The sequence below is a fragment of the Eleutherodactylus coqui genome, chromosome 3 (genome assembly GCF_035609145.1).
Source record: "Eleutherodactylus coqui strain aEleCoq1 chromosome 3, aEleCoq1.hap1, whole genome shotgun sequence".
Lineage (NCBI taxonomy): Eukaryota > Metazoa > Chordata > Amphibia > Anura > Eleutherodactylidae > Eleutherodactylus > Eleutherodactylus coqui.
Genome location: NC_089839.1, coordinates 55,188,591 through 55,216,078, shown reverse-complemented (window position 1 = coordinate 55,216,078; position 27,488 = coordinate 55,188,591). Strand labels below are relative to the sequence as shown.

General features: G+C 46.4%; 1 pseudogene; it reads left to right on the top strand.

The window, feature by feature from the left end:
- Positions 1–3: 3 nt before the first annotated feature.
- LOC136620680 (alanine aminotransferase 2-like) lies at positions 4–26,837 on the top strand (annotated as a pseudogene).
- The last annotated feature ends 651 nt before the right edge of the window (positions 26,838–27,488 follow it).

Sequence of the window (27,488 nt, the reverse complement as noted above, 5' to 3'; positions counted from 1 at the left end):
TGACATGCGGCTCCGCTCCGCGCTTCGGGACCTGTTCCGCGGTCTCCGCAGGTGCAGCAGCTCCGCCGCGGAGGCCCCGGCCGCTCCCGGGACAGGATCCTCACTCTGCAGTCCATGAACCCGCAGGTCCGGGCGGTGGAGTACGCGGTGCGGGGAGCCATTGTGCTGAAAGCCGGGGAGATAGAGAGGGAGCTGCAGCAGGTGAGGAGCACTACAAGTCCCAGCATGCCCGGGGGGCGAGAGGACTACAAGTCCCAGCATGCCCAGGGGACGGAGAGGACTACAAGTCCCAGCATGCCCATGGAGTGGGGGGAGGACTGCAAGTCCCAGCATGCCCATGGAGTGGGGGGAGGACTGCAAGTCCCAGCATGCTCGGGACGGAGAGAACTACAAGTCTCAGCATGCCTATTGGGCTGGAGGAGAACTACAAGTCCAAGCAAGTGTTGAGGGGGATAGGACTACAAGTCCCAGCATGTCTAGGGGGGGGAGAACTAGAGCCATCATGCTGGGAGTTGTAATCACAAAGTCCATGATTAAGGCCATCACATGGCAGGGAGCGTCTGCTGGGGGTTGTAGTCCTTCTGCTGCTCATTCCGGATGGAAGCTGAATCTCCTCGCTGATCGTCTTCTCTTTCCGGCGCTGCGGGTGACAATTACATCATCGGCGGCGCCGCTGCTCTCCCCCTGCGCACAAGTATCATCCCTGTGATCATCGGCGCCATAAGAATGAAGACGAGCGGCGCTGATAATGGAGCCGCCTGTTTCTGCCGCTGCCATCTGTCGGTCGGTTCGCACCGCGGATTTTTTTGTAGCGGAATTTGCGCAAATTTACATCTGACTACGTTTAATGGGATTCTGCGCCGCGGCTGCACAGCGATATAACATCCACGCGCGGAAGCAAAGCGGATTCCGTGGCGCCGCTGGGCGGAGTCCACCCTGGGAACAACACATGGGGGGGTTGTCTGTTGGAAAGGCCTCCATTCCTGCGCGGCGACGGATCTAACCCCGCCCCAAGGAGGCGGTCCCACGTACGGGCGTATGGGTAGGTCCAATGGATGGTGCGGCCGAGAAGCTGAGCCTGCGCCAACCACAGCAGGCATCGGCCTCAGTGGGAACACCGATCCCTGCTGTTAACCCCTTGCATGCATCGATCAATGTATTACAGTGATCATAGAGTCACCGGTTCAAGTCCCCTACAGGGCCACAAAAAAGGGAATAAAAAATAAATAGTGAAAAAAAAAAAACCTTGCGCACATTTACTTTTGTGTTTTAACTTTTTTTTAAAAAGCCAAGTTTGGTATCGTCACATCTGTAAGATGGGTGACCGAGAGCGCAAATAATATTACAGTTTTTGATAAATTTGGGCAAAATTAAGAAATAGTAAAGCTAAGCATAAAGGCTGCGGATGGCGATGGCGGTGGCGACCGTTCCCGACGCCGTCTGAAATGTCAACATTTTGAGACTATTTATTTTTAGAGCTGAGAAATATTGAATATTTCTGGAAATCTCCACAATGGGCTCTTTGTATGGAATACAGTTACCATGGCAACAGCCGAGCCCTCGTCCCTGCCGCTACCGGATACACGGCGTGGGGAGGGGGTGGGGGGGTTTATACAGCATGTGACTCCTATTACTGTGGCCGTAGGGGGGAGTGATCCAACTTATGTAGAGGTTCATCTCGCCTACAGGGCTTCCTGTGTCAGTAGTTCTGTGCTGCTTGCATTCTATTCGTGAACCAGGAGGCTCAGGATGAACAGTGGTTGAGTTGACTGATCTTGTTCTCTCTCTCCAGGGAATCAAGAAGCCGTTCAGCGAGGTCATTAAGACGAAGATCGGCGACGCTCATGCCATGGGACAGCAGCCAATCACGTTCCTGCGGCAGGTAAGTGGCGCCCGTTGTACGCTGCTGACCCTCGGTGCCAACGTCTCCCTGTATGCTTGTCGTCTTACCGCAGGTGGTTGCTCTTTGCACGTATCCCGACCTGTTAGATAGCCCTCGCTTCCCACCAGATGCCAAAGACCGGGCCAGGCGCATCCTGCAGTCGTGCAGAGGACAGAGCCTCGGTGAGTGACGCCGAGTCCAAGACATTGGCGCAGAGAATTACTCCATTTCTCTTCATTTACGGTTTTCCGAGTTTTTAGTGTTCTGCTTAAAAAAATAAAGCAAAGCCGTAAAGGGTTGTTCAGTTCTAAGCACTTGATGCCTGTCCTCAGGATAGCTCATCAGTACTAGAGGGGCTGTTACCGAAGACCCCCGCTCATCAGCTGTTTGCTGGGCTAGTGGGCTGCTGTATTGAGCTGCGTTCTGCAGGAAGTAGACAGCTCTGTTCTCACTGCAGTGGTCAAGCTTGGTATTACAAGCCATTCATTTCATTAAGAATTTGGCCTGCAATACCAAAATAGGCCACTGCGGCGTGAACGGAGCTGTCTGTTTCCTGCAGAATTCGGTTTGGTGCACACACACTCCCTTCCCCCATACGAGCGATTAGTAGCCATTACTGGCATTGCCCCAGATCAGATTTATGTCAAGCTGACCTGTGTGACTCTCGGCCCAAATAGTCTTATTCTCATTTCCAGGCTCCTACATCGCCAGCCAGGGGGTCTCCTGTATCCGGGAAGATGTCGCTCGGTATATCGAGCGGCGGGACGGAGGCATTCCTGCGGACCCAGACAATATCTATCTCACCACTGGAGCCAGTGATGGCATCGCTGTAAGTTCTGCCGACCGACTGGGTCATATAAATGGAGGCAAGTGAGAGGTGCTGCGTTGCAAGGGGGGCTTTACATGGGATGACTGTTGAGTGCGTACATTTTAGGGGAAACTGTCAGATACTTATCACCCTTGTGCGTTCATATAGGATCGATGGTCGCTCAGAGCGGAGCGTGTTGGAGATCTCTTCCGGCTGGCCGCATCCAGTCACTGAACAGGCAGCCGCTCAAAGAGTACAGACTGCCTGTTCCAGGGAGCGAGAAACCGCTTACTAGTTGCTTCATTTTACGGAGCTGACGCGACCAACAACTGATGAGTGGTTTCTCGCTTACTAGCCTGTCGGATCTCGTGTTTCCGCTGGACAAGTGTCATTTGAGTGAACTTTTTTACATCTGGTAGTTGCCCACTCTAAGGGCCGGGGTACAACTACTATGTAGTGTAGGGTATCTCACTGCTGGGGATTATAGATGGAGGGTCCGGGGTTTGGCTGCCGCTCTGGACACAGTCTATGGAATCAGTGAGCAAAATGCTCCTCATTTACACTGATTTTCATATCAAAGGGTCTTTTGAGTCTCCGGGTATCTCTTAGGTTGGGTTCCCATGGGACGGAAATCTTGAAGAATGTCTGCAGCGGAAGTGCATAGGAATTCCACGAGATTTCCGCAGGCTTCTTCAAAACCCGCGGCATTTGTATTCCGCTGCGGAAATCTCTACCCATAGAGAGAAGAGAACCCGCATCGGAAACGGCGATACAATTAACATGTTACGATTTTCAATTCTTCAGTTCTTAGCGGGACATCAGCTGAAAGTACCGAGAACAATGCAGCTGTTTGCATATACAAAACGGCTGCATTGTTCTCGGAGACATCGCGGCAGTATCCTGTTCCGCCTGCATTAAGGCCCTTTTAGATGGGACGAGTGTTGGGCAAACGATGCCCGATACTCATCCCCGCACTTACTAGCTGCCGTGCACCCGCACAGGAGCTTGTATCGTTAGCTTTCAGCTGGGAGGCTGCAGGAGATTTCTCTCCCCCACCCCTCTTCATTGACATAACATAGTGGTTGTTCAGTTCTGAATGGCCGCTATGCATAAACGATGGCCAATGAGCTGATCGCTCATTGTTCAGTGTATATAGCAGCCGTTCCGTACTGAACAGCCGCTATGTTATGTCATTGGAGAGGGGCGGGGGAGAGCGAGGAGAGAAATCTCCTGCAGCTGCCCCGTCCTCCTACTGGCCGCTCTGTGAGCGAACCAGCGATACTAGCACCCATGCAGCAGCACTGGAGCGAGGACACACAGGGACGAGTGTCAGGCATCGTTTTCCCGACATTCGTCCCATGTAAACCCAGCTTTACTCTTAAGTAGCTAATTAGCTACTTAGAGTTCTGCAAAGATGATCACTTGAAATATCGTTTGAGCTAATTTGGAGTGATCATCGCTCCGTGTAAATGGGCCTTTAGACTACTAATACACTGGACCTTCTCTCTGATTTACCTGACTTGCTGGCATGATCAGTATTGGCCAATTGGAGGGCAGTGCCCAGTGTGCATTCGGTAGTCAGAAAATGGCTATGACTATCTGGCAGAACTTTGTCCTAAATCTGGAGGGTCCCTTTAAACGCCACATTCTTCAGGTCACATGACCCTGGTAATGCCCATTAACAGGCTATCTCCTATTTTATTAGGATGGACAAGCCCTTTAAGGCTAATTCTACGCAGACTACTAAGACGTTGTGCCCAGCAGCTTGCATCGGTCAGCATGTGGATATCCATTGTGGACTGAAAATCGGGCAGAAATATTGTTTGCATGCAAGTAGCTGATGCCCACTGCATGTATTAGGGGAGAATCCGAACCCACCAGTTTTAGCAGGAGCGGGCGCTGTTGGATGCGTCTGGGGGTTCCTAACTTTACCCCAATAGATGATGTTGGGTGGGGGACTCCTTGTATACAATGTCCGCTCCCTTTGTCCTCGGTGGAGATAAGTTACCACCAGGACGCCGCTGCACCCCTGTAATACAAGTGAGCGCTCATGCGTTTGGTGGGGGAGCTGTTGGTCCGACGACTGGCGGCCATGAAAGGTCTAAGGGCAGCTTTGTAGCCAGTAGGGTTTAAAATGTCCAGGGATGGCTGAGAAGTTGGGGGGATTTATCAGCAAACCCGAACACCGAGTGGTCTTTGTGTTTCAGAGCATCCTGAAGATCCTGGTATCTGGGGAGGGGACGGCCCGGACGGGGGTCATGATCCCCATCCCTCAGTATCCCTTATACTCGGCAGCCATATCTGAGCTGAACGCCGTGCAGGTGAACTACTACCTGGACGAGGAGCACTGCTGGGCTCTGGATGTTGCGGAAGGCCTTGTACCGGGCCAAGGAATACTCCAACCCCAAGGTGCTGTGTATTATAAACCCTGGGAACCCCACCGGTGAGTAAGGGGGGTATATAGGCTCCGGGGTATATATGGTGTTATTGGAGCTCACCGTCCTCTCCCCCTCGTATAGGGCAGGTGCAGAGCCGGCGCTGCATAGAAGAAGTCATCCACTTTGCCTGGGAGGAGGGGCTGTTCCTTCTGGCCGATGAGGTAAGAACAGTTTTGGTCAGCTGTATATGTCACTCGTCACACGTGGCGATGTACAGCCGATCAGCTGACCAATCCATGTTTGCTCACTGATTGGCTCATCTTTGGCGCTTTCACCCGGCCGGCTGGTTGTAGGTCCGATAACCATGTAAAAGGGCCTCTACCCCCCTTAGTACTACAGGATGTATATGTATGTCCTAGGTGCACAGGGTTTGTATGTAGCAGGATCGGTTCATACACGGCCAACACCGGGTCACCACAACATTGATCAGTGTTCACCCCAATCGCAGCAGTTAACCCTTTAAATGCCGCTGTCAATTTTCCCTATGACATTTAAATGTTTAGTTTGACATTCAGGGGTCTTGAGTACCCCACTCTGCCCCAGGATTAGATAGCGAGGGGCTTTCCCAGGTATCGTGGCAATTGGGAGCCTTCTGAAGACCCCAGGGTTGTAATGTGTTTCTGCCTATTAAGGCCTGTGGCAGACATATTGAAGTATTGCAGTACATGGTGTAAGCAATAGAACGGTCACAAGTTCCAGTCCCCTTAAATAAAAAAAAATTTAAAAAAGTATATTAAAGTTTAAAAACTTTTTTCTGCATTTATAATGAAAATCGAAGTGTATTTGCTATTTGCCGCATCCATAAAAGTCCAGTCCGTTAGAATAATGCATCATTTATTCCGGAACGGTCAACTTCATCAGAAAAAAAGTACACAAAGACAGAATTGCACGTTTTTGGTTACCCCATCTTCAAGAATTTTTTTTTTTTTTTTAAGTGAATAAAATGTTGTACATACTCCAATGGTGCCGGTAGAAACTACACTGCGTCCCGCAAAACACGGACCCTCGCACAACCCCGGTGACAGAAAGGCCAGCCTGTTATGCTGGTCAGGGGAAAGAAAACAAAATCAGTCTGGTGTCCTCACAATCCTAGCGGCTGATCCGCAGAATGAAGTTGTCATGATGCTTTTGTCGCTGTAAACACAAGACCCCCCCCCCCCCCTCCGCCCCGCTCCCAAAAGATTGCGGAATTAAGTTTTCGCCATTTTGCTGCACTTAGAAATTTTTAAAAGGCTTTCACTGCATTATATGGTCCCATTGGGAAATACAACTTTCCCCGCAGCAAGCCCTCAGATAGCGGTGTCGCCCGAAACGTAGAAAGGTCATGATGTTTTGAAAGTGAGGAAGAGAAACCAAAAATTTATGGGGAAGTGGGGATTGGAGGAGAAATGTCTGCGTCCTTAAGGGGTTAAGCAATGCATTATAGCCAATGGAACGCTGTGGGCCTAACTAATCTGTGGGGGCGGAGCCTCTCCAACCGCTGCTGGCCACTCATTGGTCTTCGTTGTGTATTTGCAGGTCTATCAGGATAACGTCTATTCTGAGGACTGCCAGTTCCATTCCTTCAAGAAAGTCCTGCATGAGATGGGTCCAGAATACAGCGGCACCGTGGAGCTCGCCTCGTTCCACTCCACCTCCAAAGGTTACATGGGAGAGTAAGTGGCGGAGGGTCGAGCTCCTGCAATGTGGGGGAACTCCTTAAGATGGTGACCCCGTGTATCACTTATATCCGTCATTCATATTAATTAGCAACCAGCAGATCCAACCATTCTTTAATTAATAGAGGGGGGGGTCTAGAAAAGAAACCGTAAAGGACCTGCAAACTCCATGCTTCTTCTCTGACCCTGTTACAGCGACCCCCTGTGTGTTTCAGGTGTGGCTACCGTGGGGGGTGCATGGAGGTGCTGAACCTGCACCCCGACATCCAGGCCCAGCTGGTGAAGATGCTCTCCGTGCGCCTGTGTCCTCCGGTGTCCGGCCAGGCAGCCATGGATGTGGTGGTGAACCCCCCCCCCCAAAGCCCGACGAGGAGTCCAATCAGCAGTTCATCCAGGTATGTCCGCTGCAGCCCCCACGGGAGTCTACGCAAGTGTCGGCCGTTCTGTGAAGACCCCCGACCATGTAATGTCCTTGCAGGAGAAGGAAGCTGTTCTCTCCTCTCTGGCTCACAAGGCTCGGCTAACGGAGGAATTGTTCAACCAGGTTCCTGGCATTCAGTGTAATCCCCTGCAGGGGGCGATGTACGCCTTCCCCCGAATCTTTATTCCTCTACGCTGAGGCTGAGGTCAGTGTGCAGTAATGTATCTTCTACGCTTCTCTTTCACATCCAGAAAGATGAATGGCTGCAGAGCGCCACCTGGTGCTTATAGCAGGAATTGCGCAAAAGAAAATCTTGTTTCCTGTCATGATTATTCCCAGACAATAAATGGTTATTTCCATCTTATAAAGTAATGCTGTATCCCCAGGATATGGGATCAGTATGATGGGTGGGCATCTGGGATCTGCATCAATCCATGGAATGAAGGGAACCCAGTGCTGATGTAGTGCTGTGTCCCCTTTTATGGACAGCAGTGTTCCCAGCCAGGCGACAATATGCCACCACTTTATAAGATGGGAATACCCCTTAAGGATGCGGCCCTGTTTTTTCCCCATTTTCGCTTTTTCTTCCGCACTTTTTAAAAAAATCATAACTGTTTATTTATCCATCGCCGCAGCTGTCTGAGGGATTGTTGTTTTCTGTGGGACGAGCTGTATCTTTCACCGGTACTATAAAATGTACCGTAAAATCTACTGAAAAAGTTTTTAAAAATTCTAAATGAAGTGAAATGGGAAAAAAAAACTTAATTCCACCATCTTTGGCGTGCACACTGCAACAAAAACATGATAACTTTTTTCTGTGGGTCAGTACAAATACTTAGACACCAAATATATATAGTGTGTGTTTTTTTTTTTGCGTTTTTTTTTTTTTTTTTAACCCTGAAGATATTTAATTTAATTATCTTCTCCTGCCATCAACTTTTTGATCGCTTTTTATATTTTTTCTTGGAGATAAGGTAATCAAAAAAGTGCACTTCTGATCCTTTTATTATAAATATGGCAAAAGGGTTTTTTTTTTTTTTTTTTTAACTTTTATTACTTTTTTTTAATAAAAGTGTTTTTAAAACTAATTTGTACAGTCTTTTTTTTTAGTCCCCAGAGGGGACAAGAACTTGCGATGGTTTGAGGTTTGATCGCTCCTGCGGTATGGTGTAATGCCATAGCAGGTCTGATCTGACAGGCAATCTATCAAGCCACATCACAAGCATGGCCTGATAGGCAATGTGCAATGGTAGCCCTGGTGGCTTTCAGAAGAATTCCTCCAGGAAACGCTCCCGTGATCTCATTGCTGGGCGCAGTGTGAGACCCCCAAACATCGATCAGAGCATTTAAATGCCACTGTCAGAACGGACTGCAACATTTAAAGGGTAAACAGCTCTGATGAGCAGCGCTGCGTATCAGAGCTGTTGCGGGCGGGTTTCAGCTGTAAGAAACAGCCGGCACCTGCGTTGTATGGAGCGGGATCGACCCACGACCTCTCTTCATGCATTTCCCCAAACCTGCAGGATGTAACTGTACATCCTGTAGCGTTAAGGGGTTAAAGTGGGTTTCCAGGACTAAACTAGTGATGATCAGTCATCACTAGTTGATTGGTGGGGTCCCCCACTTGGGATCCCTGATATTAGCTGATTGTACTGACAATGGCACTCGGGTGCACGCCAGCGTCACATCAGTTCATACCAGACACAGCACTGGTCATTGTATAGTGGCTGTGCTTGGTACAGCACCTCCGTTCCACTCACTTGCATGAGACTGATCTACTCTCAGGCCATGGGATTGATCAATGTGACAATAGGGTGGAGTAGACCCCCTAACACAGCAGCCTCTGCAATCAGCTGATTGGCAGGGATCTCTGAGCGCTGGACCTTGCCAGTCAACTATGACTTATCCTGGAAACGGCTCATCAGCAATTTAGTCCTGGAACAACCCTTTAAGACACTTTTGCCTGTTGCAGCACCAAGCCACGTTGTTAATGTATAGGGGATTGTTATATGGCCGACGGGCTTTTAATTCCCCTCCATTCTGTTGCCGTTCCTGGATTCTTTGCAGACGGGGTTAAATCTAAAACAAGGCTGCGTTTTCGTTTGTCCCCACAGGAGTTGCAGACGGCCCCTGACATGTTTTACTGCATGCGGTTGCTGGAGGAGACCGGGATCTGCGTCGTTCCTGGAAGCGGATTTGGGCAGCGAGACGGGACTTATCACTTTAGGCAAGTTTTTTATTTTATGTTTTTTCTTACTGACACCACTGCTGGGTTGTATTTATTTAAGCCTCTTTCACACGGGTGACAACAATATCGCCACGGTGATATCGCAGCTTTATCCCCGTGACTTTGTAAAATCGCGCATTGCATCGCTGCTTGCCGAGATAAAATCGCAAGAAGGTTTAGTCGTACCTCGAAACTAAGCCCTACCTGCACTCCAGAAAAAAAAAAAGTATTTCTCTAAAAGGCTCATCCGGGTCCCGCTGCTCTCCAGAGCTCCGCTGGGGGTCCTGCAGTTCACAGCCACAGAAGATCACTTCCTGGTTGCTGGATTCATAAACCCCACCTCCAGGAAGTGATGCTGTGATTGGTTCATCCAGCACTGCATTGATTGGAGGACCTGGACCGAGCCTGCTAGATAAGCATCACTCTTTTTTTTTTTATTTGCAGTGCAGCTAGGGCTTAGTTTTTGGGGTAGGGAGTCTCCACACCAGCTGCAAACCGCCAGACTGAGTACTGCTGTATCCATAGCAACTGAGGCCGTGGGGCTTTGTGGGGGATGTAGTCCACCCATAATCCCTCATTCAGTGCACAAGGAGGATAAAGGACCTGTGATGACGTCACTGTCGTGATCAGGGGGCGGAGCTAAGAGCCGGTAACTGACATAATAGGTGCTGTCGGGCTGTGCAGGTAACTCAGACAGCACATATGGACTGACGAACAAGTGGTCGATACCAGTTTGATGGGCTCCAAAACAAAACAAAAAATCGCAAGATGGCATCAGAGAAAACATCGCGAATGTGAAGGAACCCATTGGAAAGCATCGGCTTTATATACAGGCTTTCTCTCACACTATCGCATTGTGGCAAAATTGCATGATCTGGTCGTCTGGGTGAAAACGGCCGACACAAAGGGAAGTTGGCAACTTGTTAAAGTGGTTGTGCCAAGCGTGACTTCTATCACGTGTATATAGAATAACAGACTGATTAGTAGGGGGCTCATCGTTCTTGAGACTGGGGGTCTTATGTTCCCTGCTTCTCATCTGCCGCCCCCACTTCCCCCCCCCACCCACAGTGATGAATAGGGCAGCAGTCACACAGGTGTGGTGCTGCTACAGTCATCTTCATTGGGACTCCCGGAGATGGCCAAGGCTTTGTACTCTGCTAATTCTGTCTGCCCCCTTGAAGTTGAAGGAAGTGACGCTGGGCCTGTGGGTGTAGCGAGCCGCAGGGAGGAGGAGCGAGGGACCTGCCACCACTGTTCTCGGGATGAGTGGGGGCTTCAGCGATGAGACCCCCACTAATCAGATTTTTATCAACTAGCCTGTGGAGAGGCGATAGAAGAACCCCTTTACCCCGTAGTTGGTACAAGAGAATCCTCTGATATCTGTACCCCCACTTAGGGCGGATCACTCCGCAGTGGAGATATGTGACATGAAGTAGTGAGTATGTTGCAGGGTCATTTATACATCCATATCACTCTTTAACATAAACAACACTCTTCTCCCAAACTTGACGTGGCTGGTAACTGAGAACAATAGCTTATATACGTGTCCTACAGTAGCTGTTGATTCCCCTTCATGGCCGCAGTAGTAATAGAGACCCCATAGTGGCCCAAGTAGTAGTAGTGATCCCCATAGTAGTCCCCAGTTGTAATAGTGATCCCCATATCAAGTAAAATCTGAACCGTGCCCTTAAGCCCAAAACAGGTTGCGTCACTAAGGGGTTAATGCTCTTAACTTGATACACAAGAACACTGGCTATTATGGAGACAGCACATGACAAATGACATCATAGACCTCATATGACATCACTATTGCTACGGAATGTCCAGAGTTCTAACCCGGGGCCATCTTGTGTCAGTTGAGCTCAATGACTTGAAGATGATGGGTGTAGGTATGTATCTCCTCCCACAGCACTGAGGTCTCGCTCACACATGGCGTAGCTGGTAAAATGGGCACATCTGGGTGCAACTGGGCAGATTTACTGAAGGCATTCAGTGTTTTGGTGTATAACAGTTGCATGTTTTGTTGCATGTCATCTTGTAAGCCGTGCGGGTGACTTTTTAGTTTCTTAGTAGTAATAGTGTCCCCAGTAGTAATTGCACCTCCATAGTGTGCCTAGTAGTAATAGCACCCCATGGTGTCCCCAGTAGTAATAATGACCCCTATAGTGGCCCCGGTAGTAATAGCACCCCATGGTGTCCCCAGTAGTAATAACGACCCCTATAGTGGCCTGGGTAGTAATGGCACCCCATGGTGTCCCCAGTCGTAATAACGACCCCTATAGTGGGCCCGGTAGTAATAGTGACCCCCATAGTGTCCCCAGCATAGACATGGGAGCCCTTGTAGGGACAGTGACGCCCTGTATCACACATGTGAGGGGCTCTCTGGAGCTGACGGGTGTTTTCAGCATCAAGTAGCCCCAATCAGGAATATTGGAGATGAGATCTGAAACCCTTTCCAACAATCTGTGAGTACGAGCCATGGGGGTTTTGTTGCTGATGGTGATGGATGTCCGCTATGGTGTTCCCTAGAGAGCGGAGACCACCCGGCCCCTCGACGCTTTATTTACCTACTGACTGTATTATCATTCATCAGTTGGGCTTTACTCTGATTCTTTGTGTCTTCCGGGTTAAAGTTGATGGTCTTCTCGTCAAGCATCTTCCTTAATGCTCCAGGCCCTAGAAGGGTTCTCCGTGCTTCTCTACATGCCGCGTATAACTGAACACCTCCAACGCATCGGACGCCATCTTCTCACAGACAGAACTATTTTACTTTCACTGCAGATAGTTGTGTGGGGGTCATTTTTTGCAGAAGTCCTGTAGTTACTATTGGAATCACGTTGGAGTTAAAGGAGATGTCTCGAGGAAGCAGTTAATTTTTTTTTTTGCCCAGTCCCCCCCATTAAACATACATTACTAAGCCCCCCTGTAAATGACATTTCTAGCTGGTTCGTATTTACCGTTCCAGCGTTTCAGCAAGTTATAAAAGTTTCCTCAAGATGGCCGCCGGCTCTTTCCCAGTCGCTCGCTGCAGCCCGACGTGCGCGCTCCCGAGACGCCGCCAGCTGTGTCTCCATGGCAACCGGACGCATCGCAGCCGCCGACCAGACGCCCCGCAGCCGCCGACCAGACAGCAGGTAACCGGCGCTAGCCCCCGGCTCCCCAGCGCTAGCTCCCCCGGCGCAGCGACAGCCCCCCCCATCGCAGCGACAGCCCCCCCGGCCTAGCGCTAGCTCCCCCGGCGCAGCGGCAGCCCCCCCGGCGCAGCGGCAGCCCCCCCCCCGACCCATCACTTACCTGGGAGGCTTCTCGGGGCTGCTGGGCTGGGCTGGGCTGGTCTTCTCCGCTGGGCAGCTCCAGTTTCTGCACCTTCCTCTAACAGAGGATGGTGCAGAATGGCCGCTTCAGCGCGCTCCCGAGCAGTGACAGCTCGTCTGCGCATGCGCAGAAGAGCTGTAGCGGGGAGCACACTGAAGCGGCTCGTGCTGAATGGAGAAGACCGGACTGCGCAAGCGCGTCTAAAAAAGCAAGCTGCCAGCGAATTTAGACGGAACCATGGAGACGAGGACGCTAGCAACGGAGCAGGTAAGTGGAATAACTTCTGTATGGCTCATATTTAATGCACAATGTACATTACAAAGTGCATTAATATGGCCATACAGAAGTGTATAACCCCACTTGGTTTCGCGAGACCACCCCTTTAATGTGACTTTTTGATAGTTTTTTATTAATTTTCCTCTTGGAGACAGGGTGACTTAAAAAGTACAATGCTGCATTGTTTTTTTTCTGATGATGTTCACCATGCTGGATAAATAAGCCATGCTTGAATATGGCCTCCATGTCTGCCAGCTATGGTGGTCTATGAGGCTCAGCCACTGGAAGTGTATTAGAGGAATAATAACACATGGCTATACTCAGGTCCCCTAGTGGGACCAAAATAAAATGTTTAAACAGTTTAAAAAGAAATAGTAAAATAAAAAAACATCAGAACTCCACCTATCCCCCTTTACTATGTAAAGAAATATATATTTATTAATCACACGCGGTATCGCTGCATTTGTAATGACCAAGAAAAAAAGTTAGTAAATTATTTAACCTGCACATCGAATGCCATGAAAAAATTACATATTTATAGCTGGTATAAGTTATACATCCCCTGTATATAGTGATATCGACCATGCTGGTGTAACCTGGGTGTCTCCTATATATAATTATATATGTATAGTTGATATAAGTTATACATCTTCTGTATATAGTGATATATACCATGCTGGTATAACCTGGGTGTCTCCTGTATATAATTATATATGTACAGCTGATATAAGCTATACATCCCCTGTATATAGTGATATAGACCATGCTGGTATAACCTGGGTATCTGCTGTATATAATTATATATGTATAGCTGGTATAAGTTATACATCTACTATATATAGTGACTAGTAATTATTAGTACACTAGCGTACCCGTCGCGCGTTGCTGCGAAGACAGACATACATACATACATTCGTTTTTATATATATAGATGACGGCAGCAGCGACCACTGAGGTTTTGTAGGCCGCTGGGTGGGAGACATTCTGACTGCTGGGAGAATCGCTGGCGGGGGAGCGGAGGCATGACTGCTGGGAGAATCGTTGGGGGGAGGGGGGGCATGGTGACTGCCAAGAAAATCTCTGTGGGGGAAGGGGGGCATGATGACTGCCAGGAGAACCGCTGGGGGGGGAGCCATTATGTCTGCTGGGGGAACCGCTTGGGGGGAGGGGGGCATTATTATTGCTGGCGGACAGCTGGGGGTGGCATTGTGACTGCTGGTGGACCACTGGGGGGGGGGTATTATGACTGCTGGGGGAACCGCTGGGGGGGGGGGAGCGGGCATTATTACTGCTGGGGGACCGCTGGGGTATGTCACTCTTATTACTAACTAGCGTACCCGTCGCGCGTTGCTGCGAAGACAGACATACATACATACATTCGTTTTTATATATATAGATGACGGCAGCAGCGACCACTGAGGTTTTGTAGGCCGCTGGGTGGGAGACATTCTGACTGCTGGGAGAATCGCTGGCGGGGGAGCGGAGGCATGACTGCTGGGAGAATCGTTGGGGGGAGGGGGGGCATGGTGACTGCCAAGAAAATCTCTGTGGGGGAAGGGGGGCATGATGACTGCCAGGAGAACCGCTGGGGGGGGAGCCATTATGTCTGCTGGGGGAACCGCTTGGGGGGAGGGGGGCATTATTATTGCTGGCGGACAGCTGGGGGTGGCATTGTGACTGCTGGTGGACCACTGGGGGGGGGTATTATGACTGCTGGGGGAACCGCTGGGGGGGGGGGGAGCGGGCATTATTACTGCTGGGGGACCGCTGGGGTATGTCACTCTTATTACTAATGGGGGGAGTGTCACTATTATTACTGCTGTGGGATGTCACTGTTATCGCTGGGGTGAAGGTGTCACTATTACCGCTGGGGTATGTGTACATGTGGCAGAAATGGGCAGGGCTCTTTCAGAATAGACCGGGTGCAGATTTTGACTGCTTTTTAGATGCGGAAATGCTGCAGAATTTTCCACAGAAATCTCCGCTGAGGACATTCTGCAGTATTTCCGCGTCCAAAAAGCAGTCAGAATCTGCACCCGGTCTATTCTGAAACAGCCTTGTCCTTTTTAGAACGACGGGGGTAAAATCATACGTTGTGATAAGCCCCGCCCCCTGACGTGTTGGCACTTTGCGATACATAAGTGGGTTTTGGGTTGTAGTTTGGGCACTCGGTCCCTAAAAGGTTCGCCATCACTGGCCTAGTACATGTTTGCCCACTTCCAACTCCAATGGAGACTGACTGTAAATGGCTGGCGTGCTCTAGTATTTATGGTTTCAAGCTGTACGTGTCATTGCATACAATCTATCTATCTATCTATCTATCTATCTATCTATCTGGGTTATTGCATACAGTCTATCTATCTATCTATCTATCTATCTATCTATCTATCTATCTATCTATCTATCTATGACATCAGGAAATGAGAGAATTAGATTTTGTAGGCCGCTGCTTCCCCCTTGCGGGCTGAATAAAATAGCCGTTGGGTGGAACATACAATTTATCCGGCTGCTGTGGCTTCTTAGGAAGATATCCTAGTACTTGTTTACCCACTTCCAACTCCAATGGTAATTGGCTGGCGTGCTCTAGTGGTTCCAAGCTGTACGTGTCATAATACAGCCTTAATGACATCACAATGCAGCTTTATAGAACATGTTGGGGCATGTTCAAGGGCGTCCGATGTTGATGACATCAGTGATGACATCACAATAGCAGGTGGCTTACTTACTCGATCTACGTGGGGGGGGGGGCGTAACTTTCGACGACGCTCGCGCGCCATTTATCGTAGGATATTTGTACTATGCCTATAATCTTCCCAGGAGTGTACTCAACAACTTCCCAAAGTTTCATGGCGATCGGATGAATGGTGTAGTAGCGCATAAAGGACAAACAGACACGCACGCAGACACGCACGCACGCACGCAGACAGACATACATTCAATTTTATATATATAGATGGGGGGAGTGTCACTATTATTACTGCTGTGGGATGTCACTGTTATCGCTGGGGTGAAGGTGTCACTATTACCGCTGGGGTATGTGTACATGTGGCAGAAATGGGCAGGGCTCTTTCAGAATAGACCGGGTGCAGATTTTGACTGCTTTTTAGATGCGGAAATGCTGCAGAATTTTCCACAGAAATCTCCGCTGAGGACATTCTGCAGTATTTCCGCGTCCAAAAAGCAGTCAGAATCTGCACCCGGTCTATTCTGAAACAGCCTTGTCCTTTTTAGAACGACGGGGGTAAAATCATACGTTGTGATAAGCCCCGCCCCCTGACGTGTTGGCACTTTGCGATACATAAGTGGGTTTTGGGTTGTAGTTTGGGCACTCGGTCCCTAAAAGGTTCGCCATCACTGGCCTAGTACATGTTTGCCCACTTCCAACTCCAATGGAGACTGACTGTAAATGGCTGGCGTGCTCTAGTATTTATGGTTTCAAGCTGTACGTGTCATTGCATACAATCTATCTATCTATCTATCTATCTATCTATCTATCTATCTATCTATCTGGGTTATTGCATACAGTCTATCTATCTATCTATCTATCTATCTATCTATCTATCTATCTATCTATCTATCTATCTATCTATCTATCTATCTATCTATCTATCTATGACATCAGGAAATGAGAGAATTAGATTTTGTAGGCCGCTGCTTCCCCCTTGCGGGCTGAATAAAATAGCCGTTGGGTGGAACATACAATTTATCCGGCTGCTGTGGCTTCTTAGGAAGATATCCTAGTACTTGTTTACCCACTTCCAACTCCAATGGTAATTGGCTGGCGTGCTCTAGTGGTTCCAAGCTGTACGTGTCATAATACAGCCTTAATGACATCACAATGCAGCTTTATAGAACATGTTGGGGCATGTTCAAGGGCGTCCGATGTTGATGACATCAGTGATGACATCACAATAGCAGGTGGCTTACTTACTCGATCTACGTGGGGGGGGGGGGCGTAACTTTCGACGACGCTCGCGCGCCATTTATCGTAGGATATTTGTACTATGCCTATAATCTTCCCAGGAGTGTACTCAACAACTTCCCAAAGTTTCATGGCGATCGGATGAATGGTGTAGTAGCGCATAAAGGACAAACAGACACGCACGCAGACACGCACGCACGCACGCAGACAGACATACATTCAATTTTATATATATAGATTATAGTCCCAGTGTTTCTGGTGGCACATCACACACACAGTCGCTTGATTACCACACAAGACAAACACATCTTGGCTCCTCCCACAGCAGTGACATCACTACGGATCCTTCAGCCCACCGGATCTCTGTGGTGTAGGTAGGTCAGTGTGTTCTGTCAGGACTGTCGAGTTGTTAGAAATTATAGTACCAGTGTTTCTGGTGGCGCAATGCGCCACTCGGCTCTGCTGCATGGTACATACATTATGATCCCCACACATCACACACACACAGCTTGGCTTCTCCTACAGCAGTGACATCACCACAGGTCCTTTAGCCCACCGAATCTCTGTGGTGACGGTAGGTCAGTGTGTTCTGTCAGGATCGCTGAGTTGTGTCTTTTGAGATAATAATGGTTTATTTGTAATCTCATTTTTTTTGTGCTCCCCTTCCAAGAGCCCTAACTGTGTTGTTCTTCTGTTAGTCAGACTTTGTGTTTTATATATGTTGTAGGACCTTTGATGGCATGACCAGGGGGCAGAGCGATGATGTTACCACGGGTGGAGCATAAGAATCACTCACACACATACATACAGGCAAGTGGTTGTTAGTAGTTTTATGGAACATGCTGGTATAACTTGGGTATTTCCTGTATATAATTAGATATGTACAGCTGGTATAAGTTATACATCCTGTATAAAGTGATATGCAGCATGCTGGTATAACCTGGGTGTCTCCTGTATATAATTATATATGTACAGTTGGTATAAGTTATACATCTCCTATATATAGAGATATTGAGCATGCTGGTATAACCTGGGTATCTCCTGTATATAATTATACATGTACAGCTTGTATAAGTTACACATGTAAGTGTTTGTAGCTCACTGACACGCAAGTTCACTAAATATTCTAAAACAATACCTTAAGAATTAGACCTCATGCACATTGGTGGATTTTTGCTGTGGAATCCAGAGTAGGGGTCCACCTCCGGGTTCTGCAGCAATAACCCTCCATAGCATGCTATGGAAAAATGATTCTTCATGCGGATAAAAATTGCTCCATTTTCCTGTGGTTCCTGCACACATGGCTTCCGTTGAAGTCAATGTAAGCTGTCTGACCTGCGGTCTGTCCGCAATTGACATTGCAGACAGATTCCACAGGAAAAGCTGGAGATTAAAAAAAAAAAAAAAAGTCCTGCGCATGTCCAATGGCGAGCCATGCGGCCCATCAGCAGTGCAGATTTAATATTCAGAAAGCAGGTACGTGCTTCCTGAAATAGTGTACTATATCATATACGCACCACCCCTCTGTATGGGGGAATAATGAAGAGAGATTCTCTATAGATGGTAATATATATTTATTATTAATGAATGAAAGATGTTAAAGATGTTCCCATCATGCAGTAAGTGGAAAGGAGCAGATGATGGTCATTCCGCTCTTCAGGCCTCGGCTTACTTTTGTGTTGTTTTTCGAAATACAGGTGAAGATCACACATAGGTGACGCTTTCCTGGATTCCTACAACATTGGCTTACTGTTGTGTTATTTTTCGAAATGCAGGTGAAGATCACACATAGGTGACGCTTTCCTGGATTCCTACAACATCGGCTTACTCTTGTGTTATTTTTCGAAATGCAGGTGAAGATCACACATAGGTGACACTTTCCTGGATTCCTATAACATGCCTCGTTCAGCCTTTGGGCCCTCTGTTTGTCAAGTCCGGGGGGTGAAGGAGCGCTTTGCAATCTTAGCTGCTTCCTTCCGTCAAGTCCGATGGGTGGTGGAGCTGCTTTCTTCATTAGCAGCTTCCTTTTATCATCGTCACCACATTGTAGATGAGACGTCCAGATGGTTACATAGCAAGTAAGGTCGAAAGAAGTTCTTCAATTTCAACCTGTAATTCCTTGCTATGTTGTCCCAGAGGGAGGCAAAAACCCCTGAGGATTGTTGGTTTGTCCTCATGTTAGGGGAGAAAATTCCTCCCTGACCCCAAATATGGCGATCGGAATGAGTCCCTGGGTTGTTGAAGCTCGAATCTACCTGAATGTTAAGTGGTGGATGTTCAATGGTGTTGTGAAGTCTGGTATGCATATATCTATATTACGCTGAAGCTCAGTACTATGGAGCAATTCCAGCAACCTCATTGGTTCTGATTCAGAATTCCAGCAACCTGTTTGGTTGTTTGAGTTGTGTGATTCAACCTGATTGGTTGTTTGGGTTGTGTGATTCAACTTGATTGTTTGAGCGTAATATAGATATATGCGTCTGGTATATAGGAAAATCCTATATACCACTAAGTTGAGCACTTAGTTTTCTTTCCTCCTGAATGGCCTCCTGTCAAACAAGTTGGCCATCCAAGATTTGGTCTCGATGGTGTCAATGGTGTCAATAAGATGATATTGATGAGACCACTCCGGACACAAAAAGCTGATTCCTTCGAAGATTTTCTGCTCTTCAGCGCTTATTTTGTTCCGTTTTTCCTTATAGCGTAGAGTTCGCTTTATATTCTGTTTAACAGAAGCCGCTGTCATGATTGCCGGTGGTATGAATCTCCTGGCTTCTACATCTTCCCAATTGATGTTGGAAAAATATGGATGTTTCCTCACGTCTCCTTCTACTCCTAGCCGCTGGTGCTGATCTTTATGCAGCAGTCCTTGTAAGATGCTCAGAGTGTCAGGAGTCAGTGACTCTGGGTAGTGCGGAGTATATTCGAGGATGGCAAGCTTAGTGGCATTGGTATTTTTTCCTTTGAAAGGAACCTTATATGTGTACATCTGATACAGTATTACACCTATGGCAAAATAGTCTACCCCTTGTCCGTATTCCTGGCACCTCACCACTTCTGGGGCCATATACTGTAATGTACCTATACACCGTCCTTTGATCCTTCCATTTGCATCCATCCTTGCAGCAATACCAAAGTCTGCTATTTTGACATGGCCGTCTGCACACAGAAGGATGTTATCTGGTTTGAGGTCCCGGTGTATGAAACCTTTCATGTGCAGGAACTGTGTGCCACAAATCACTTCGGATGTGATAAATTGTATTGTGGGGTGATCAAGAGGACGGTTCTTACGCATAAACGTTAACAGGTCCCCTCTGGTGGCCAATTCCATCACATAATAGACACATTCTGCTGTGTGGAAGGCGGCCAGGCCGTGAATCAGGTGAGGGCTCATGTGGGTTCGTTTTAAGATATTGCACTCTCTGAAATTGAGCGTACGACTCGTGAACTCCTGTTTGTTTGTAATTTTAACGGCAACACATTCATTGCGGATGATGTCTCTTGCCAAATAGACTTTTCCAAAGGCTCCTTCTCCAAGTGTCCGATGGAATATAAAAGACTGTAACGTTAGGGGTACCGTGGCAGGTGTTACCTCGCCAGGTTGTTCGGGTTTCTCCATACAGTTGTTGCTTGGTATGGGTTCCTCATAATGGCTACTGCAACTCTGAGAGGTGTTGGTAGATTTGTGCAGCTCCGCGTCTAGAGAAGTGCCATTGCTGCTTGACTGCTCAGATCTACACTCTTCTCTCTCTGTGTTGATGCTTATGCCTGTATTTTCCCCTTTATTACAGTCCTTTTCCTTCCCTTTAGATGATTCATTGTCTGTTTATAGGAAACAAAGGAACACATGTTAATATGTATAAGAATTATTACAGTCTTCATTGCTATCCCACAGCAACACATATTCATATATAGTCAGATCACGGAACATAAAACTGACATTATATTCACTAAAGTGCAAAATCCTAAACAAAGACCTAAATATTGTTTTGTGTCTGCAGCTCTTGTGCGGATCTATGTGTTTCTATGGTTAAAGATTATAACATTTGAAAGGATTATAAACAATTCCCATGAACATTCCCAGCTACTTCCGGATATCCTACCTCTACTGTTGATGTTACTGGGCCCTGGCATTTCATAAGAAGCTCTTTGGCTATCTCTTATGCTCTCTCCATTCTCTCCAACTTCCTTTATCTTTACTTCTTCATTATCTTCCAGTTTTTCTTCTCCACTCTGTGCATCCTCTGCATTATAGTGCTGGATGTACAGATCTTCGAGGCTCTGGATTTGGTCGTTAATGTGATTAAACTCTGCCCGTATTTCCAACTGAGTAGCATTGCACTGGGCGCACAAATCTTCCAGGATGTGGATCAGGTCATTAAGACGTTGGTATTGTGCTTGTATTTCCTGTTCCACAAAGCTGTCTTTCACCAGTTCTGCCTCCTCATAGTTGGTCTCGATGTTTTGGTTTTCCTCTACATCGATCTCTCTTCCCTGCTCTTCAGGTGACATGTTGGCTATAAAGAAAAAATGTATAGTTATATGATAAGGAGTCAAATCAGGAAACCTGAAGCCTGCTTTATACATAATGAAGGATAAATGAGATATAACTAAGGAATAATAAAGTGGATGTTTAGAGAACTTTCCAAAATAAGACCTCACCCATTGCTTTGTATGGCCTATTAGGGCACATGGACATTATAGAGGGGCTCTCACACACGAGGAACATTTCATGCTCCAGGGGACCCAAATGTCCAAGAATTATGGGGAGGGCCATTAATCTTAATGGCTGGTACATCATATTACATTTAATTTTCATAGGTGCCAGTAGCAAAACACGTAGTGATCCAATCTAAAAAGAGTCGTCCTAGTGGTGATGATTTAACTTGAACCGCTCACTGCCGCAGGATGGATATGTACATCCTGGGTGGGAAGGAGTTCACGTGAAATTACATACATTTACATCATATGGATGGTGCTGGCTCAAAAGCTGATCCCACGCCATCCGCAGTGGGAGCTGGCTATGACTGACAACAGGCCTTATGCTGCACTATTGATTACAGCATGCATGGAGTTAACAGCGAGGGAGTGTCCTCTGTGATGTTGAGGCAGTGGGACAATGAATTGCCATGGCAACTGGAGGCCTAACAGTGACTTCCAGTCTGCTATGACTGCCAATGTAAATCAATAACCAGAATACACTGTAGTAAAGAAGTAATGCAGTGTAATATCTGAGCACTTATACTGCAGGTTCAGATTCCCCAAAGGGACATAAATTGTGAAAAACAAATTCTACAAAACCATCATGTTAATAATAATATAACATTTTTTTATGCGCACTTTCCCTTTTTGGTTTAAAGAAATTCATTTAAAAAGCCTTATGCTTGGTATAACCACATCCATAACAACCCTACTATAAATTGTAAACACTTTTATCCCACACAGCAAACCCTATAAATAAAAACAGCCAACAGGTCCTCATACAGAAATGTTGATGGAAAAGTAAAAACATTATGGCTTTTGAAAAGTGGAGATGAAAATCTAAAAAAATTTGTGTCCTTAAGACCAAAATAGACTGAGTCATTAAAGGGTTAAAGGGAAATTATAACCTTGTTCTTTGTTCTGGTCAGCGAATTCCATTTTGTAATCCATAATGTTTTTGAAGGCTTAGGTGGAAGCCGGGCATCAGAAGAGACGAGGAGAACACGTAACTGGTGGCAGGTTTTACATTTCCCAGGGAAATAAGCTCTACTGTGCCCCCATCACCCACATTGGCAGAGAACTGTGCATTTGCATATTGGGGCTGTTTTATACCAAGGCATATTAGCTTATAACTGTATCCCAGGCTGGTATGCAGCATTCCATATTTACTATGATGTCATAATTGCTCTTCACTAACTGTAGAAAGTTTACAAAGGATAAATGGAGCAGTTGCCCATATTAACCAATCAGATCACATTTTTACTGTTGAAGTGAAAACTGAAATCTGGTGGATTGTTTTGGGTGGCTCTTCCACTTTTCCTTTGCAGCAGCATATTATACATTACATTATAAAGGTTAAACTACAACTTTCATCATGACACCCAGAGAATCCCGAGCACTTCCCTTACTGCACTTTCCCTTTGTCCCCTCCCTCAATATCTCTTGCAGTTACTTCCTATATTATTGGGGTCCTTTTGGCAGTAACAAACGGGTGGGATGGGGGCTGTAACTATAACCATAATCTTTTTTTTATATGAGAAGTTGCATGTATCCTACCTTTGCTGTCCTCTATATTGATGCTGGATCCTGGGAGTTCCTCCTCCATATTGGTATCACTGGGCTCTAGGAGTTCCTTCTCCATATTAATACCAATAGGTCTTGGGAGTTCCTCTTCCATGATTATCCTGCTGGGTGTTTGGAGTTCCTCTCCCATAATTATCCCGCTGGGTTTTTGGAGTTCCTCCTCCATGATTATCCCGCTGGATGTTGGGAGTTCCTCCTCCATGATTATTCCACTGGGTGTTGGGAGTACTTCCGCACTTCTCTCCTTTTGAATGGTAGTGCTGCACCTTATACACCCAGTAAACCTTGCCCAGGTTTTTCGCAAGCATGCTAAGAACCGGTTCTTTCTTGGTTTCTTAGCTTTAATTGGCTTGTCCTGGCCATCACGGCCATTGTTCTTCTCTTCAGGAATGTGCTCGATCTTATCAGCTTCTTCCTGTAAATGGTTGGTCTTCTTTTTTGCCTTCATTTTATCACAAAGGCGAAAATATAGAAAATCTAGAAATCCGTATGGATTGACGCTCTCACTTATTCTCTGCTAGCTGCAGCAAGTGAATGCAAGGATTCTGACCCGTGCATCTGTATAAGAAGGCTTGTGCCATTGTGATGTCATAACTGCCTTGTGATGTCATAACTGCCTTGTGATGTCATAACTGCCTTGTGATGTCATAACTGCCTTGTGATGTCATCTCACCATTGTGATGTCATCCACTGCCTTTAGGAACATTCTAGAACATGTATAGACATGTTTATATGTAGAAGATTGATTTTATATTGGTAGATAAGATATTAGAACCAATATCATAAATACAATGCCAGAACTGATTTGTTTGCCTTTCTCAAAAAAGTCAATTGTATACCAGTGTAAAAAAAAAAAAACAGCGTATAGCTGACCTATAATTGTATCCACGCTTTTTTGAGCTCTTACCTGCAGATTTTGCTGCATATCAACAGTTTGACTTTATTGTGGATTTTTACATTTCCATTGAACTCAATTGGGAAAATTTGCAGCAAATTTGCAACTAATCTGCAGTATAAGGGCTCCTTCACACAAGTGAATGCGCTTTTGCGCGTGCTTCAGCTCAAAATATTTGAACCATGAGCAAGCCATTTTTGCGCTCATCTGATAATTTTTCTATACTTTTGCACCCACGTTGCATGTTTATTTGTACACAGCAAACAAAGACACACCGATTGAATTACTAATTAGTCTGTGTTTTTGTTTTTACACAATTATGCAGTGTTTCACACATCTTAACATATTACAATTGCACATCCCCATTGACTTCTATCGGGACTTTGGGTGTGCAAATGTGCAGGAAAATAGAGCATGCTGTTTTTTTTTTCTGAGTGAGCAAAGTGTGCAGATAAAATATGCTCATGTGAGCGCACCCATTAAAATCAGTAAGTTCTATTCACGGTGTGGATTTTGACACAGGTTTGTATGCAGAAATGCTGCAGAATTTCCCACAAAATTTTTTTGCAGCATTTCTGCCACATAGAAACATACCCTTAGGATGTGGTTGCATGGGCCATAAATGTTGCAGATTTTCCACATGGTGACTCCGCAGTGTTTACTATTTAAGCCATGTGGATGAGATTCAAAATAGCTCATCCACGAGGTGTAGAAATTCCCTCACGGAATCTGCAGCAGAGCTGATACGTTATGGATTTTAAGGATGAAATCTGCAGCAAATTCTCACCGATGGCTGTGAAGATTCACTGTAGATTTTCCAATGTGTAAAATTTGCAGCAGAAGTAGCCCATGTGCACATACATTATGGGAATGCAGTGTACAGGATGGCCTGCAGATGGTGTTAGACAGGCATTCTGATACTTGCAGAAAGAAAACACCTATGGGTGTGGCATGAAATAAGATAAAAGGAGCAGTTCCTACCTTACTCAGGGGAAAGTGACAGCTTAGCAAAGCTGAAAGGGCTGCAAGCCTGAGGTCTAGTGTGGAAGAGTGAGAGATGGCGTGAAGATGCCGCATCAGGAACTGAGAGCCTGAGGTGTGTGTTGTGTACCATACAAGTTTGCTTTGCTGTGTGCGAGTGGATTACGTAATTCCAAGCCTCTAATGTGAGTAAAATTGTGTAATCCAGTGCATTTGATTGATCCACCGATTGATCTCTTATATCGCTGACTAAATATACAGGGAAGACGTCTACATCTTTACCAAGGTAATACCCATTGAGAGGTCTGCACTAACCCCCGAGGTGCTGGGCTGTACAACTACAGGGCGTCTGTTATATCAGTTCTTGCATTAGCTTTTCACACTCTGCAATGACTCACTGATGTCCTAATATGTGTGATGGAGAGATGTACTCTGAAGCTGCTGGGCCCCAGTGCGATATCTATAATGGGAAGAAGGGGGAGCCCTAGAGCCCTGGCACAAGTGTGAAAGGGGCATAACACTGCGTCCCCGCCACACGGGCAAGTAAAGCACTCTCAATAATCTGCTGCAGTATATGATGATGCTATAACTAGTGGGAAACACTTGATGTTTATCCAACTTTGTCTTGTTTTGGGTCTACAACCTCTGTAGATTAAAGGGATTGTCCAGGGTTTAAAAGATCATGGCTGCTTTCTTCCCACCTTGGTGCCACCCTTGTCCCTGAGTTGTTGAGTACTGCAACTTAGCTCCCATTCACTACAATTTAGCTGAGCTGCAATACAACACATAACCCTTTGGACGAGGGTGGCGCTGTTTGGAAGAAAGCAGACATGTTGATCTAATCCTGGACAACCCCTTTAAATTCTCCAGGGCCGGTTGCGCCAACCACCCTGTTGATCTGGGTTTAAACTCATCAGTTCTTGACCTTGGTTTAAGGAATGTTCTGCGCCAACACTTCCTGATCTAAAACTTGCAAAACCAATTTCACTTGATCTGATTGAAGGTTGAAACTAGAAGTGTATCCTACATGGTGATTGGTGACTGTAGTCAGGTGATCTTGCCAGCTCTCATGGCAATAGTAAAAACATGGCTACTACATCAGCAACTGCTTGATGTAAGCTCATAACTCAGGAAAAGCTTATTGGCTGAGTCAGCCATTTTGGATTTCAGCTGCTAAACTAAGTTCAGCCAGTTTGATCCGCCAAAATTGGGGGATCAAATTGAACCAAGATCACAGGCTAAACGGTGTGGGTGCAAGGGTGTTCTACTTTATCTTGGATCAACTCTTGTTGATGTCAAATCAAAACTTTGGTGCAAAAGCCTTAGATCATGGCTCTTTTATCCTTAGAGCTGGTAATGGCCCATCACATGCTATGGAAATACATAAACGGGACCTGATGGAGGAATATGATGAAGATTATTATCAGGCTGCATGTGGTGCTGCTCACTGTCCCTCATTACAGTGGCTTCAAAGTTTGTACACTAAGCTATTTAACCACTTAGTGGCCAAGCCTGTTTGTGCTGGAGCGAACTTTTAGAAATCTCCCATGTGTCACTTAACATATCACAACTCTGTAAAGGCTTTGCATATCCAATTGATTCGGACATTGTTTTTTCATCCCCTTGTTGTTCTTCATTTAGGTGGTAAAAATAGACTGTTAGAACTTGTGTATATTTATTAAAATTGCAAATATTGGCAAAAATTTCAATAAACTGTACTTTTTTCACATTTTCAAATGTTATATCTCTAATATGTGCTAAGATATATATTTCCATCTCTCTACTTTATTCTGGAAGCACGTTTTGAAAACCCTTTTCTTTCCATTTAGGAGACATACAAATTTAACATTACTTTTCAGTATTTTGAGGAACACTTTGCTTTCCGGCACCAAGCCAAGATTGGAAAGGCTCGTGGGTGTCAGAATGATAGATACCCCCACAAATGACCCCATTTTATAAACTACACACCTTAACGTATTCACTGAGGGGTCAGGAGGATTTTGACCCCACAATTTTCTTTCAGGAATTAATGCAATGTAGAAGGGAAAAAATTTCATATTTTTGCAAATGTCATTTTCCAGACAGTGTTTTTTCCATAGTGCACATGAAAATGAGGATTGATACCCCTGTTTGTCTCGTGTTCGGAAATATACCCATTGTGGCCCCAATATTATGTCTGGATGCACAATGGGGCCCAAAATGAAAGGAGTAGTCGGTGGCTTTCTGAACAGACATTTAGCTTGAAAGCCTTTTAGGCCCCATTGCACACTTGTAGAGCTCTTGAGCGGCCAAAACCATAGAGAACCCCCACAAATGACCACATTGTGAAAACTAGACTCCTTAATGAATGTATCTAGGGGTGTGCTGCCCATTTTGTCTG